Genomic DNA, 16,699 nt, shown 5'->3' with positions numbered 1-16,699 from the left:
ACATAGAAAGTTGAACTTGTAGCATTTCAGATTATTGTCACCGGCTTATCAATTGGGGACTTTTCATACAGTGCTTTCTCCTATAATATCTCTTGCTTTTTTTGCTCTTTAACATTTTTGAAAAGCACTTTGTTGTATTAAAAACCTCTTATGACAGCTTTCTCAGTATCCCAAACTATATTGTAGAGGGAGAGGGAGAGTACAAAGCAGAACACATTCTAGACTCCAGGATGCGAAGAAAGAAGTTGCAATACCTGATTGCATGGAAGGGGTTTGGCCCTGAAGAAAAACCATGGGGATACGCAGAACATGTCCATGCATGAGACTTGCAAAGGACGTTCCATACACACCATCCCAACCAACCAAAACCACCTGGCTAGGGGGGGGGGAGGAGGGCACTGAAGAGGGGGGTGATGTCAGGGACTGGGCAGAAAAGGAGGAAGAATGGTGGAGGCTGCCTCCCCATCCTGACCCTTCTAAGGAGGAAGAAGAGGAAGACAGTATACATTTACCACAGGGGGTTGTGGGAGGTGACAGCTCAGAGGCAGTTGAGGGAAAAGATGGAAAATAATGGGAAAACAGACAACAAAATGATCTGGACTCCTTGGCAGGTTTTGAATAAACATCCACAAATTTATTAGTTGAACACATGATAGATAAAGCAAGGATATGTACAATTTTATAATATGCAGAGAACAATATGTACAAAGAAATCAGAGAGGCAAGCTGAGGGATATCTTTGGTGGGGGGGGAGGGATGGGGGAAAGGGGGAAAATAACGTGGTTGATTATGTGGATTGATATTTTGTTATGCTGAAATTGTTTAATAAAAATACTTTAAAAAGAAGAAAAAAGAGAAAATAATGGGAGAGCCAGAGCAACAGCCGACTGACACATTGTCATTTGAAAGTATTCCAGACCCACCATCTCCCAGAACCCAGCGAGCCTTAAAAGTAGGAGAGCAAAGAGCTCGAAGACAAAGGGCACTTAACAGCACCTGTAGAGGAAATGATGATGATGATGACAAATGAAGAAGTGGGAGAAATGGGGGTTGGAGATTCATTCGGGACAGCACCATTATCCAAGAAGCTAGGTTCTATAGCCTCTTTCTGTAAAATCTGAAATAAAAAAAGGGCTGTAAGAAACTTTTCTTTGTCTTTGCATTTCCTGGGCAACCAGCCAGGAGCCGCTGACAGCATCCTGACATTAGCTTGGAAAAAAGGAGACTGAGAGGAGATATGAGAGCCATCTTCAAATATCTTAAGGGCTGTCACATGAAAGAGAGAGCATGCTTGTTTCTCTTGCTCTGGAGGGTAGGATTCGAGACAATGGCTTCAAGTTACAAGAAAGGAGATTCCAACTAAACATTTGGAAAATCTTTGTGACAGTATGAGCTGTTTGGCAGTAGAACAGACTCCCCTGAGAGGTGGTGGACTCTCCTTCCTTGGAGGTTTTTAAGCAGATGTTAGAGGGCCATCTGTCATGGATGCTTTTATGTACTGAGCTGATTGGTCCGCAGGACCCACCCAATCCAGCTCCAGGTGAAAGTGAATCAGCGGCCTGCAGGAGCAGCCAATCAGGCTCCTGGATGAAGTAAATCCACAACCTGATTGGCCTACAGGAGCAGCCTGGAATTAGCCAATCACGTGGGGCCCATTGTGCAAATAATGTCTATATAGCTAGATGTTTTGGGGAAAGTTTCATTCATTGCTACTATGAGCTGAATAAAGAGCATGAAATTCACACTCGACTCTGAGTATATTTCAAATGCTTTAGCTGGGACTCCTGCACTGCAAGGGGTTGGACTAGATGACCCTTGGGTATCCTCCAACTCTAAGATTATACAATTCTATAAAAAGAAACTGGAAGCTTTTCTCTTAGAGGTTATAGGGACAGAGGTTCCAAAAAAGATGTTTGAGTTGTTTATGTATGTAACAACAGTGGCTAGGATTCTATACGCAAAAAAATGGAAGCAAGAAGAAGTTTCCACCAAAGAAGAATGGATAAGTAAGGTGATGGACTCAAAACTGGCAAAGATAACAGCTAAAATAAGATAATCTGATTGGAGAGAAAAAATATATAAGCCACCCCTCCAAGCTGCATTCCCAGTAAGGATTCCATCCACCTCAGACAGGTGAGCTACATGCTTTACATTGTGCAACATGCTGTTGTTGTTTAGTCGTTTAGTCATGTCCATCTCTTCGTGACCCCATGGACCAGAGCACCCCAGGCACTCCTGTCTTCCACTGCCTCTCACAGTTTGGTCAAACTCATGTTAGTAGCTTCAAGAACACTGTCCAACCATCTCATCCTCTGTCGTCCCCTTCTCCCTGTGCTCTCAATCTTTCCCAACATCAGGGTCTTTTCCAGGGAGTCTTCTCTTCTCATGAGATGGCCAAAGTATTGGAGCCTCATCTTCACGATCTGTCTTTCCAGTGAGCGCTCAAGGCTGATTTCCTTAAGAATGGATAGGTTTGATCTTCTTGCAGTCCATGGGACTCTCAAGAGTCTCCTCCAGCACCATAATTCAAAAGCATCAATTCTTCAGTGATCAGCCTTCTTTATGGTCCAGCTCTCACTTCCATACATTACTACTGGGAAAACCATGGCTTTAACTATACGGACTTTTGTTGGCAAGGTGATGTATCTGCTTTTTAGGTTTGCCATCGCTTTTCTCCCAAGAAGCAGGCGTCTTTTAATTTCGTGACTGCTGTCACCATCTGCAGTGGTCATAGAGCCCAAGAAAGCAAAATCTCTCACTGCCTCCATTTCTTCCCCTTCTATTTGCCAGGAGGTGATGGGACCAGTGGCCATGATCTTCGTTTTTTGATGTTGAGCTTCAGACCATATTTAGCGCTCTCCTCTTTCACCCTCAATAAAAGGTTCTTTAATTCCTCCTCATTCCTCCTCATTGTGCAACATGCACTTTGAATAATTGAAGATGTGGCAGAGACTGTCATGGCTTTAAAAAATATGGTTTATTCATCTATTTACACCTTCAGTCTGCATGGATGGAGTCCTTATCTTTCTGCATGGTCATTTTGAGAGGAGTTTGTGTCCCACAGCAGCACAGCCCTGGAGCCAGTCTCCCCCATTGATGGACCTCAGCTCCTCTTCCTGTTTTTTCCTCCTAGCAACCCTTGCTCCCAGACTCACCTTTCCTGTCACCTAAAGCACACAGTTACTTTGGTACTCTTTCAAACCCCTGTCTCTGTTCACACCTCAGGGCAAGGGGGAAGGAGTTCTCTTGTATTGTTAATGGCCCTCTGTTGTTCTTTTGATAGCAGTAGCTCAGCCAGGTTGGTTTGCATAAGCCAGCCCAGGAACTCCCTGTCTGGTACAGCTTAGCAGCTTGTACTGTACTTTAATCCACATCCCAATTTATCAAAATCCTAGCATTTATTACCGTATTTTTCGCTCTATAGGACGCACTTTTTCCCCTCCAAAAATGAAGGGGAAATGTGTGTGTGTCCTATGAGGTGAATGCAGGCTTCAGGAAGCTCTGCGCAACCCTCAGGAGACCGGCTCCAAGGGTTGCGCAGAGCTGCCTGCAGTCCCGGGCTCAGTGCAGCTCTGCGCGGCCATCGGGAGCGGGGTGCGAAGTCCTGCCCGACTCCCGATGGCTGCGCAGAGCTGCCTGCAGTTCCGGGCTCAGCGCACGTCTCCCCATCTCCAGCCCCACAAGCTCGGGGGACAGTGGGGAGGTGGAGCGCGCCTTCCCGCTGTTCCCCGACCTGGTTCTTCCAGCCCCGCACCTGGGGGGGGGATTTTAAAAAATTGTTTATTTCCCCCCCAAAAAACTAGGTGCGTCCTATGGGCCAGTGCATCCTATGGGGTGCAAAATACGGTAATTTCTAGGGTTTAGGGAGGTCCCCCCCTAAATCTGTAACAATATGGACCGTGAATGCTGATCTATTTAAAGACTTGAAATGCTGATTAATTTGATTAGGGCTTTTTAAAAAATCAAACTTATATTGAAATATTAATAACTGAATTTAAGATTGGAAATATGAGAAGCTGAAATTGACAGTATAGTCCATCCCTGGTGCTAAGATTAGACAATACTGGGCTGGAAGGATCATCATTGTCTAACTCACTCACTCTCTATCTATATGTAATTTCACTTGTTCTTCCAATGAAATGAACAGAACTACAAAGTATATGCCTAAGGCATCATTGTACACACAATACTTAAGTGGAAACATTTAAAGTTGGATTTCTACTTCCCAATTTGATTTTGGCTGGGCTGGCCCGTTCACTGGTGAATCTGAGAAGGAACAGCCTCTTCAAAATTTATGTCACCTCTAAGGGGAGGGAGGAGATCTGCTTAACAAACTGCCAAGTCATTATTTTGGAAGGCTGGTTCATGGCTTTCCACATCTTGGATTTACAATACGAGGAACACTGTGTTGGAGGATGGGTTCATTCACCAGCTGTTGCTTGGCACTGTCCACTTCCGTGAGAGCACAATTCTAATTAAAGGCACCACACACATCCGCTGTGTGCAAATTAGCTGCGATCCTGTGCTGTTCCTCTGAAGCACTCCCCTGGGTGACTCTTGCTGTGCAACAAGCTGGCCCTCTGCTAGATCAAAACAAAACTTTGGCCTAGCAACATTATAATAATAAAAACAGAGTATATTTCCTTTTCCCAGCCTATGTTTGTAAAAAAAGGGAAGCAATAACCGAACCATTGAAGTGCTTGGGGAACTGAAATTCACTCACAGCATCTGTGCCATTTTGCATGTGCATGTGGGTGTGTGTTTTAAAAATTAGCTTTCCCTTTAAATACATGTTCCAGCAAGCCACATAATTGGATTTTCTTTTCTTAAAAGAAGGGAACATAAATTACTCCTGTTGGGTGCAGATTAGGTTACTGGATTTCTTTTCTTCTGTCATCGTCGATGCCCCGGTGTCAGAGAGCTTTAATATTTAATGCATTCCTAATTAGTCTCTCTTGGTTTAAGGCACTTAGCAAAACCTGACACCAGCCGTAGAGTCAAGTTCATTTAGGGAAGCAAAATTAGCCAGACATCATTTCCACATCACAGCCAGCACACACCCACAAAGGTCTCTCTTGCCCCCTCCCTCTCTCAAAGACACATGTGCTTGACAACCATAAAGTAATGCTTGGCTGAGAGACGAGTGGCTTGATTTACAGCGACAGTTGCCCCAAATTACCTCCTGTACCCAGGGCACTGGCATTTTTGAATTCTCTTTAATTGCTATGAAAGCACATCATTTTCAACCATGTTTACCAAAGAAATTTGTCCCTGGTGTTGTTTGGCCAGGAGACCCATGTTTCACGCTTGGGAAACTGAAGGTTCTCACTCTCTCAGAAATGCAAGCTTTGCTGGGTCAATCTGCAACCCAAACCTGTGGCTGTGTTTACTCATAAGTAAACCCTCCCTAACTTTTCTGCTGCAAGAGAAAGCCTTTTAGATATTTGAAGATGGCTATAATATTTCCTCTCTATCACCTCTTCTCCAGGATAAACATGCCCAACTCCCTCAACCATTCCTCATAAGGCTTGGTTTCCAGATCCTTGGTCATCTTGGTCTTCCCTCTAAACACCTTCCAACTTGTCAATATCCTTCATGAATGCCCTCTCAACACCCCTGTTTACAAGTCATGGTCACAGGACTGCTGGATATCTTCCTGTAGTGATTTCAGCCTTCACTGATGGATAAAGGTGGTGTTACTGCGTCTGCTCATGATAGAAGTTTATAAAATTAAACATGGCAGAAAGAAAGTGGGAGAAAAAAACTTTTCCTTCCTCTTTTAGGACCATAGAATTCATGGACATACAATGAAGCTGGATTTTGGAATATTCAAGGCAGGCACATAGTTAAACTATGGAACTTGCTCTCAGAGTAGGCAGTGATGGCCACCAATGTAGATGTCTTTATTTTTTATTTTATTTTTGTTAATATATTTTATTTGGGTTTTTAAACATAAATGCAAAAATAAAGAACAGTATAACAAATATCATAACATCTTTTCATAACATCCTTGGACTCCCTCACGCCTCCCGCTCCCATTTGCATCATTGTCAATTCTTGCCAGCAATTTATCATCTTGTTTACACTCTTGTGTCAAATTCATTTAAATATAATCTATAAATTCTCCAAAAGGTTTATAATTTTTTCTCAAATTTACTTATCATCTTAATTCTTTCTAATTTAGTGGTGCACAATTATTTATGATCTAGCATCCTTTCTTAACATTCAACCAAATTACAGTGTTTTTTTAAATAAATCTTGAATTTCTTCCAATCTTCTTCAACCCTCTCCTCTCCCAGGTCTCGGATTCGGCCAGTCATCTCTGCTAGTTCCATATAGTCCATCAGTTGCATCTGCCACTCTTCCAGTGTGGGTAGTTCTTGAGTTTTCCAATTCTTAGCGATGAGTATCCTTGCTGCCGTTGTTGCATACATGAAAAATGTTCGGTCCTTCTTTAACACCTTCTGGCCGACAATGCCCAGAAGGAAGGCCTCTGGTTTCTTGGTGAAGGTATACTTAAATACCTTTTTCAGCTCATTATATATCATTTCCCAGAAGGCCTTCACCCTAGGGCAAGTCCACCAGAGGTGAAAGAATGTTCCTTCATTTTCTTTACATTTCCAACATTTATTATCAGACAAATGGTATATCTTGGCAAGTTTAACTGGGGTCATGTACCATCTATATATCATTTTCATTACATTTTCCTTCAAAGCATTACATGCAGTGAAGTTCAGCCCAGTGGTCCACAACCTTTCCCAGTCCTCAAACATGATATTATACCCAATGTCCTGTGCCCACTTTATCATAGCTGATTTAACCATTTCATCTTGTGTATTCCATTTTAACAGCAAGTTATACATTCTTGAAAGTACCTTAGTCTTTGGTTCTAACAATTCTGTTTCTAACTTCGATTTCTCCACCTGGAACCCTAGCTTTTTGTCATTTTTAAAGACTTCTTTAATCTGAGCATAATGTAACCAGTCTCGCACTTTATCCTTCATTTTCTCCAAACTCTGCAATTTCCAATTGTCTCCATCTTTTTCTAATATTTCCCAATATTTTGGCCATTTGGCCTCCATATTGGGTCTTTTTCGGGCCTTAGCTTCCAGAGGTGAAAGCCACCTTGGAGTTTTATTTTCCAATAAGTCTTTGTATTTTGTCCAGACATTAAACACTGCTTTCCTGACAATATGGTTCTTAAAGGCCTTATTGATCTTAACCTTGTCATACCATAAGTATGCATGCCAACCAAAAGCATTGTTAAAACCTTCCAGGTCCAGTACGTCAGTGTCTTCGAGAAGTAGCCAGTCTTTTAGCCAGCAGAAAGCTGCGGCTTCATAGTACAACTTTAGGTCTGGCAGGGCAAAGCCCCCTCTTTCTTTCGCATCTGTTAATATCTTAAACTTAATTCTGGGCTTTTTGCCCTGCCAGACAAATTTAGATATATCTTTCTGCCACTTCCGGAAGCACTCCGTCTTGTCCACAATCTGTAGTGTTTGAAACAAAAACAACATTTTTGGCAATACATTCATCTTAATAGCAGCAATTCGGCCTAACAAAGAAAGCTTCAGTTTTGTCCAACTGTCCAAGTCTCTCTTAATTTCAGACCAACATTTTTCATAGTTATCCTTAAATAGACTCAGATTTTTTGCTGTTATGTTTACCCCTAGGTACTTTACTTTTTTAACCACAGTTAGTTCTGTTTCTCTCTGAAACCGTTCTGACTCTGTATCTGTCAAATTTTTTCCCAACACCTTAGTTTTCTGTTTATTTAGTTTAAATCCCGCCACCCGACCAAAGTCTTGTATCAGTTGCAATACTCTTTTTGTACTAGATTCTGGCTCCTGCAAAGTCAAAACTAGGTCATCTGCAAAGGCTTTAAGTTTATATTGTTTCGCTCCGACCTGAATCCCTTCCACCAACCGGTCCCCTCTGATCATATTCAAGAGCACCTCCAGAACCGAAATGAATAACAGAGGGGAGATCGGGCAGCCTTGTCGTGTTCCTTTTTCAATTTTGAACTCTTCTGTAACCACATTGTTAACTATCAATTTGGCCTTTTGTTCTGAGTATATTGCATCAATCCCATTCTCAAAACCCCATCCCACTCCCATTTCTTTCTTCTAAATTTCCCTTCATAAATTTCCAAGAGATATTATCAAAGGCCTTCTCCGCATCTATAAAGATTAACACTGCTTTTGTGTTTATGTCTGTTTGCAAAAGTTCCAAAATGTCAGTAATGTTCCTTGTGTTAGCAAACATGTGTCTACCTGGGAGAAAGCCTGCCTGATCTTTATGAATTACTTCATTTAAAACTCTTTTAAATCTACTTGCCAAGACGTCTGCAAATATTTTGTAATCCACATTTAAAAGGGAAATGGGACGATAGTTCTTGAGTTGTGTCTTTTCAGTTTCCGATTTTGATATCAATGTGATGAAAGCTTCCTTCCACAATTCCGGCGCCCTCTTCCCCTCCATAATTTCGTTGCTGACCTCCATCAGTGGTTGAATCAAGTAGTCTTTTAATGTCTTATAATACTTGGAGGTCAGGCCATCTGGCCCTGGGGATTTGCCCAATTGCATATTCTGAATGGCTTGTTCAATCTCTTGCCGTGTTATTTTGTTATTCAGGATTGATCTGTTTTCTTGTGACAATTTTGTTAGTCCATTTTTTTCCAAAAATTGTTTAATCTCAACCTCATCTTGCGGCCCTTGAGTATATAATTTTTTGAAATATCTCTGGAAGCACTTTTTGATCTCCGCGGGGTTCTGAATGTTTCTTCCTTCAATTTCTAGATTTGTAACTGTGTTTAATTTTTGTCTCTTCTTCAACTGCCATGCTAGCAGTTTCCCACATTTATTTGCCGATTCAAAAGTTTTTTGTTTCATTAGTTTAATCTTCCACTCTATTTCCTGGTTTATCAGTTTAGAATATTGTGCTTGGTGAAGTTTAATTTCTCTCAATATCGGCTGTGATTTCGGATTTAGTCTTAACTTCTTCTCCAATTCTTTGATTTTCTCCAAAATCTTATCTTTCCTCTCATTTTGTATCCTTTTCTTTACAGTATTCTGTTGTATCAAGAACCCTCTCATCACAGCCTTGCTTGCATCCCAGATAATTCTTTTTTCCACCGTAGTGTTCATGTTTATCTCAAAGTAATCCTTCAAAGCTTTTTGGGCCTTCTTAGTAATCTCCTGATCTCTAAACAAATTGTCATTCATCTTCCATCTAAAGGAACCGGTTGGTAGTAATGTCATGTCCATCTTCAGTGCATTATGGTCGGAGCAGGTCTTTGGGCAGATTTCCACCTTTCTAATCTTGGGTGCCAGACCTCTAGATATCCATATTTGGTCGATTCTTGTCCAAGTCAGCTGGGCCTCAGAGAAAAATGTTCCTTCTCTTCCCAAGGGGTTCTTTGTTCTCCAAATGTCAATCCAATCCATATTGTCTGTCATTTCAAAAAAAGTCTTTGGTAGTCTGCCATCTTTTGTAACGTTTTGGCTTTGTGACTTATCCATATTAGTTGATACGACCCCGTTCATATCTCCCATCATAATGATGTTGTTATAGTCCAGATAGTCCAGCATAATCTCATGCAACTTCTTGTAAAATTCTGATTTCCCTTCGTTTGGTGCATAGATTCCTAATATCAAAATCTTCTCTCCTTGATGTTGTATCTCAATTGCTAAGATTCTTCCATGTTCATCTTTGAATAAAAATTTAGGTGACAGGCTCTCTTTTGCATATATCACCACCCCTCGCTTCTTTACTCTGTCCGAAGATATAAATTCTTGGCCAAGTCTTTTGTTTATTAGCACTTTTCTGTGGAGCCAAGTCACATGTGTTTCTTGTAAGCAAATAATGTCCAATTGTTCCTTTTTTAATATGTGAAAAATTTTCCTTCTTTTTTCCGGGATGTTGCAGCCATTTATATTCCAGCTCAGAAGTTGCAGAGACATCCTGAATAAATCTGGTTAATTTTCTGGGGGTGGTACGTTATTCGCTGGGTCTTCAAGGTCCAAGGGTGCAGGTACCCCTGGTGCTCCAGGCCCAGAAGGTAATTCAATTCCTTTTTGAAGGTCCTCTCCGTATGTAGTCAGAAATTTATCTCTGTCTTCCAATGTTCTAATTTTAACCTTCTTCCCTCTAAAAGTAAAAGATAATCCTTGGGGAAATTCCCACCTGAAGATAATTGAGTTGCTCCTCAGCAGTCTGACCAATTCCATATAATCAGATCTAAGGTCAAGCAGTTGTTTAGGAATGTCCTTGTAAAGTTCAATTCTCTTGTCCAAAATGTCCAGTGACTTTCCGTAATGTAGGCCCAAAATCTTATCCCTTTCCTCCTTTGATCTCAATATTATCAAACAGTCTCTGGGCTTCTCTTTCTTTGTAAGTCTTACAATGTAGATGTCTTTAAAAGAGGATTGGACACCCTGCCAGATTTGAAAATTTATTTTGAAGCAGCTGCGCTCTGCTGGATTAAAGAGTGGATACAATTAGAAGATACCAATGTCTTAGACCTGGAGGGATTCGACAATGTGTTTGGATGGCATGCATATTTATAGTATGATAAAGTAAAGGCCCATAATGCATTTAAAAATCATGTAATTAGGAAATCTTTGTACAACGTTTGGACAAAATCTAAAGATCTTTTAGAAAGGAAGATGCCCAGATGGCTTTCACCAATGGAGGCAAAGGCCCAGAAAAAGTTAAACATGAAAACCAAATGGTTGAGATATTCAGATTTATTATTGGAGGATAAAGAAAGATACAAACTAAAACCATTTGATCAAGTTAAAGATAAGTTAAATTGGTTACATTACCACCAGATTAATGAATTGTATAAACTAGATAAGAAAAATGGTTTTGCTTCTGAAAAAATTAAGTTGGAGACAGAGTTGTTGGATTCTAAATGTATAAGTTACTGTTGGAGTGGCATACAAACGATGAACAAGTTAAATCAGTGATGATAGATTGGGCAAGAGATGTAGGACATAACATAATGTTCGAGGATTGAGAAAGATTGTGGAAGAAAGGGGTTAAGTTCACTGCATGTACAATGTTAAAGGAAAATATAATGAAAATGATGTATAGATGGTATTTGACCCATGTTAAACTAGCAAAGATTTGTCATAACTGTGATAATCTTTGTTGGAAATGTAAAGAAAAAGAAGGTACTTTCTATCACATGTGGTGAACCTGCCCCAAGGTGAAAGACTTCTGGGGAAAGATTTATAATGAATTGAAAAAACAGTTGAAATATACATTTATAAATAAACCAGAGGCCTTTCTTCTTGGAATAACAGGTTTGGAATTGCCCAAGAAATATGTTAAATTATTTTTGTATGCCACAACTGCTGCTCGAATTTTACTAGCTAAGAAGTGGAAAATGCAAAAAGTACCAACTGTAGAAGAATGGCAGATGAAGATGATGGATTTTTTGAAGCTAGCTGACCTGACGGGAAGAGTCTGCGACCAGAAGGAGGAGATCAGGAAAAATGGACAAAAATTAATGATTATTTAGTTAAATATGCTAAGTTAAATTAACAGGAAAAAGCTTGCAATTACCAGATAGGCTTAGGATTTAAATATGTAATGTGGTGAATTAATGCTGAATTGGTAAGAAAGAAATATGTTAAGTGATTAAGTTTATAAGAATTTTGATTTGGAAAACCTTTAAAATGATTTGCATTGAAATTCAACTCAGGGGATACGAGGAAGTCACTTAACAATGTTAATAAGATTAGTTTTAATAAGGTTATGATTTATGTTTGTTTGTTTGTTTGTTTGTGTGTTTATAATTTTGTGAAAATCAATTTAAAAAAAATGGGGGGGGGGGAGAGGATTGGACAAATTCATGGAGGAAAAGCCATAACGTCTGTGCTCTGCCTCCATTGTCAGAGGCAGTAATGCTTCTGAATACAAAGTGATGGAAGCCACAGAGGGGGAAAGTGGTCTTACGTTTGGTTCCTGGTTGCAGGTTTCCCATAGGCATCTGTTTGGCCACCAAGAGAACAGCATACTGGCCAATGGCCTTATCTAGGATGCTCTTGTTATATTTGTATACTGCTTCCATCTGCCCTTCTCTGCCTTCAGAACCTACAGCTTGAACTCATTTCACACTAGAGCATGGAATTGCTATGACACATTTCAGATAGCCCTGACATCACCGGCACAGTTAATGCAGAGTAAGTGACCAAAGTCAGCCCATATTGCAAACCATCTTTTTCCATTTCTGATATCATCCCCTCCAGTGTGACAGTCAACAGAGGGTTAATTCCAATTCTTACACCATGCCCCAGGGCAATGTTGAAGCTTAAACCGCCAACAGTTAATTAAAAATAAACTGACACTTTACATTAAGGATAGTTTTAATAACCATTTATAAATGTTACATTAAAAATTCATGCCCTGTTATCAACCCCTGCTAAGGATTTACAGCACAATGGAAGTGTTATGAATGTTTTATAGATGCAGCAGAACAAGGAAAAAAAATCTCTTCCTGAAGAGATATTTTCAGGGGCCTATTTGTCTTCACTGGGCCACATTTTAAGTGTCTGAGACAACAGCAGCAAATACATATGGTGTGTGAGATGCTTAGAGACTAAATTTAGACTCTCTGCTGGCAAGAAGGGACCACCCACTTCCAAGTTTCATATCTCCATCCAGGCCCCATGTCACTCTTAAACTCCAGAGAAATGCCAGAACTTAAGAAATGCTTTCAGATTCCATTTTGGATTTGGGATCCATTGCAAATCTAGAAACCAAGCCATACAAGGAACAGTTGAAGGAGCTGGGTATGTGTAGCCTGGAGAAGAGAAAACTGAGAGGTAATATGATAGCCACCTTCAAATATCACATGGAAGATGGAGCAAACTTGTTTTCTGTTGCTCGAGAGGGCTGGACCTGAACCAATGAATTCAAATTACAAGAAATGAGATTCCAGCTTAACATTGGGAAGAACTTCCTAATGGTGAGAGTTATTAGAAAGTAGAATGGGCTACCGCGGAGGGTGGTAGACACTCCTTCATTGTATGTTTTTAAAGAGAGGTAGGTTGGCCATCTGCCAGGGATTCTTTAGCTGTGATTCTTGCATTGCAAGGGGGTTGGTCTAGATGGCACATTGGTTCCCTTCCAACTTTATAATTCTCTAATTCTTAAGCAGAATTGCAGCTAGTGAGTGAAATCCAAGGAGGCTGAGCTAAATCACCTCAAAACTGGGAAATTGGTTTGCCCCACACCTGGAATGAAAACTCAACATCAGGCCTTGGTAGTACGATTGAAAAAAACCCTACTCCGAAGGCCAGCCAAGAAGTCCCCCCCCAAAAAAAAAGTTATATCCACAGGCCAATCAAGATGTAACCCCTGCCCCAATCCTGCTCAGTCAAGTATGGTGCTGAAGCTGCTGAAGGAAATGCTCAAGCTGTATTTTAAAGAATACCTGCTCCTCCAAGCCTATTGGCTACTCAAGCACCCTGGGGTGAGTCTCTCACCACCCAACCTCAGAAGTCATGTGGAGCAAACTTGTTTTCTCCTGCTCCAGAGGGTAGGACCTGAACCAATGGATTCAAGTTACAAGAAAGAAGATTCCGACTAAACATGAGGAAGAACTTTCTGGTGGTAAGATCAGTTTGACAATGCAACAGACTCCCATGCCACCAAGGCCTGTTTTTGACATTTTATAGTCATTGGAGTAGCAACTGGCTTACAATTTTCCATGCCATTGGACTCCAGCAGAGCTTAGATTTTACCGCTTTGGCTGATCAGAAAGGAGCCTGATTCTTCTCTATTTGCATACCTAGTAATTTTTCATTGCTTCCCAATCTTTAATTTCAAAATGTGTTTTCAAACCTCCCTCAAACTTGTTTTTCTGTTTGTTTGAATCAAATACCAGCAGAAGGTCATTAACATACACCACCAAACAATTCCATTGTCATCATTAACAGTATACAATGATCAGCTTTGCTTTACTCAAATCCAAGATTTCTTTTTTTTTTTAATAATTTTTATTAATTTTACAACATAAACAAAAAACAAACAAACATAACACGACTTCCCCATACCTCCCCTTCACTGCATCCTTGTTTTAAATTTTTTTAGCAATCCTTCATCCATTTTTATATTTAATTCTCTTTGAAATTTTCTTAAGCTTAAATTTTTTCAGCTGTAATTCTTTATATCAAATCCCTTGACATCTTAACATTCCGAAATTTTACAACAATTTTTAAGATAGATTTTAAATTTTTTCCAGTCCTCTTCCACTGTCTCTCTCCTCTGGTCACGAATTCTGCCGGTCATCTCTGCCAGTCCCATAAATTCAGTCACCTTGGTCTGCCATTCTTCCAGAGTAGGTAGTTCTTTAGTCTTCCAATACTTTGCCAAAAGAATTCTTGCTGCTGTTGTTGCGTACATAAAAAATGTTCTATCTTTCTTTGGAACCATTTGGCCTACCATGCCCAAGAGAAAAGCCTCCGGTTTCTTTGCAAATGTCCACTTAAGGATTTTCTTAATTTCATTATAGATCATTTCCCAGTAGGCCTTAATCTTCGGGCAGGTCCACCAAAGATGATAAAAAGTTCCTTCGCATTCATTACACTTCCAGCAGTTGTTATTGGGCAAATGATATATCTTTGCAAGCTTGACTGGGGTCATGTACCACCTATAGATCATTTTCATTATATTCTCTTTTAAGGCACTACATGCCGTAAATTTAATACCTGTGGTCCATAACTGCTCCCAGTCAGCAAACATAATATCATGACCAATATCTTGTGCCCACTTAATCATGGCTGATTTAACCGTTTCATCCTGTGTGTTCCATTTTAGCAGCAAATTATACATTCTAGACAAATTCTTTATAGAAAAGGAGGTCAATATGTTCCTGCTGCCTCCCAGGTCTTTGTCGCAAAAATACTTCCACAACTGATGTATGGCACCCAGATATTTAATTGTCAAAAACTCAAGTCCCTGGAATCTGTACAAACTAAATTTTACCGCTCCCTACTAGGGTTACCTACCAACACAGCCATTAGGCTGGAGGTAGGTCAACTCCCTATCAATGCCAGGATATGGATCCTGAAGATTCACTTCTGGCTAAAACTCATATTTTTCCCAGTGGGAGTGGCTCCTTTGACTCTATTAGACCCGTTCCAGTCTAAATGGAGATTGTTGCTCTATGAAAAATTGAAGGGCCTGGGGCTTTCCCCACAAGAACTTATAGCCTCAGGTTTTGAAAAGGCTAAAAGGATGGTGAGCCAGCGAATAGGAGATGTAGAGCTTCAGGACCATATGAGCAAGATAGATAAATATCCAGCTATCCAAGATTATGGAAAAGGGTTCAATCTAACACCATATTTGCTGGATTTACAAATCGCAAAATACAGGCGGGCGTTTACCCTTACCAGATTTGATGTACTGCCATCTGCCTTACTAAAGGGCAGATACGTGGGCAAACCCTATGCTGAACGAGTCTGCCCATGTGGCCTGAAAGAGGTGGAAACGGCTTCACATGTGTTGCTACACTGCGACCTCTATGGGGATATCAGGTCACTGTTTATTTCCCCTATCGTTCAGAAATTTCCAGGTCGATCTGAATCTCAGCGGCTGAAAATCCTACTAGGAGATAAAAACCCAGAAGTAACACTGAAAGTGGCCAAATTTTCTGCGGCTGCGATCAAGCGGAGGGCATTAGCTGTAAAAAAGTAAAAGACTTGACCCCTGGACAAGCCCACTCTTTTTTTAAGTCTATACATATATTGTAGCGCGTGTGTACGTGTGTGCGTGTGTGAGTGTGTGTGTGTGCATATGTGTATTGCTTTTATGTATAAATTTTTTTAATTGACACCATTACTCCCCTTGTAAACTACCATTGTTTTTTGTTTTTTTTTCTTTCTGGTCTATGACCGTAATAAATTAATTTCATTTCATTTCATTTCATAGTATTGGGTTCTAACAATTCTGTTTCTAACTTTGACCTCTCCTTCTGGAATCCTAGTTTCCTGTCCTGCTTAAAGGTCTCATTAATCTGGTAATAATGTAACCAGTCTCGGACTTTAGGTTTTAATTTCTCAAAACTCTGTAGTTTCAACTTTTCACCATCATATTCTATAATTTCACAATATTTTGGCCAGTCTGAATCCATGTTCAGTCTTTTTACCGCCTTAGCTTCCATTGGTGACAACCACCTGGGGGTTTTACTCTCTAACAAATCTTTATATCGGTTCCATACATTATACAGTGCTTTCCTGACAATATGGTTTTTAAAGTTTCTATGAACCTTTACCTTGTCATACCATAAGTATGCATGCCAACCAAAGTTGTTATCGTAGCCTTCCAGATCCAAGATATCTGTATTCTCAAGAAGTAGCCATTGTTTCAGCCAGCAAAAAGCTGCTGCTTCATAGTAAAGTCTTAAGTCCGGCAGGGCGAAGCCCCCTCTATCCTTTGCATCAGTCAAAATCTTAAATTTTATTCTGGGTTTTTTGCCCTGCCAGACAAATTTAGATATATCTTTCTGCCACTTCTTGAAACAGTCCATCTTGTCTAAAATTTGCAATGTCTGGAACAAAAATAACAATCTCGGCAATACATTCATCTTGATAACAGCAATTCGGCCTAACAAGGAAAGTCTCAGCCTAGACCAGTGTTTCCCAACCGGTGTTCCGCGGCACACTAGTGTGCCGCGGGACGTCGGCT

The sequence above is a fragment of the Podarcis erhardii genome, assembly GCF_964252035.2.
Source record: "Podarcis erhardii genome assembly, chromosome: Z".
Classification (NCBI taxonomy): domain Eukaryota; kingdom Metazoa; phylum Chordata; class Lepidosauria; order Squamata; family Lacertidae; genus Podarcis; species Podarcis erhardii.
This window is presented reverse-complemented; position numbering follows the sequence as displayed.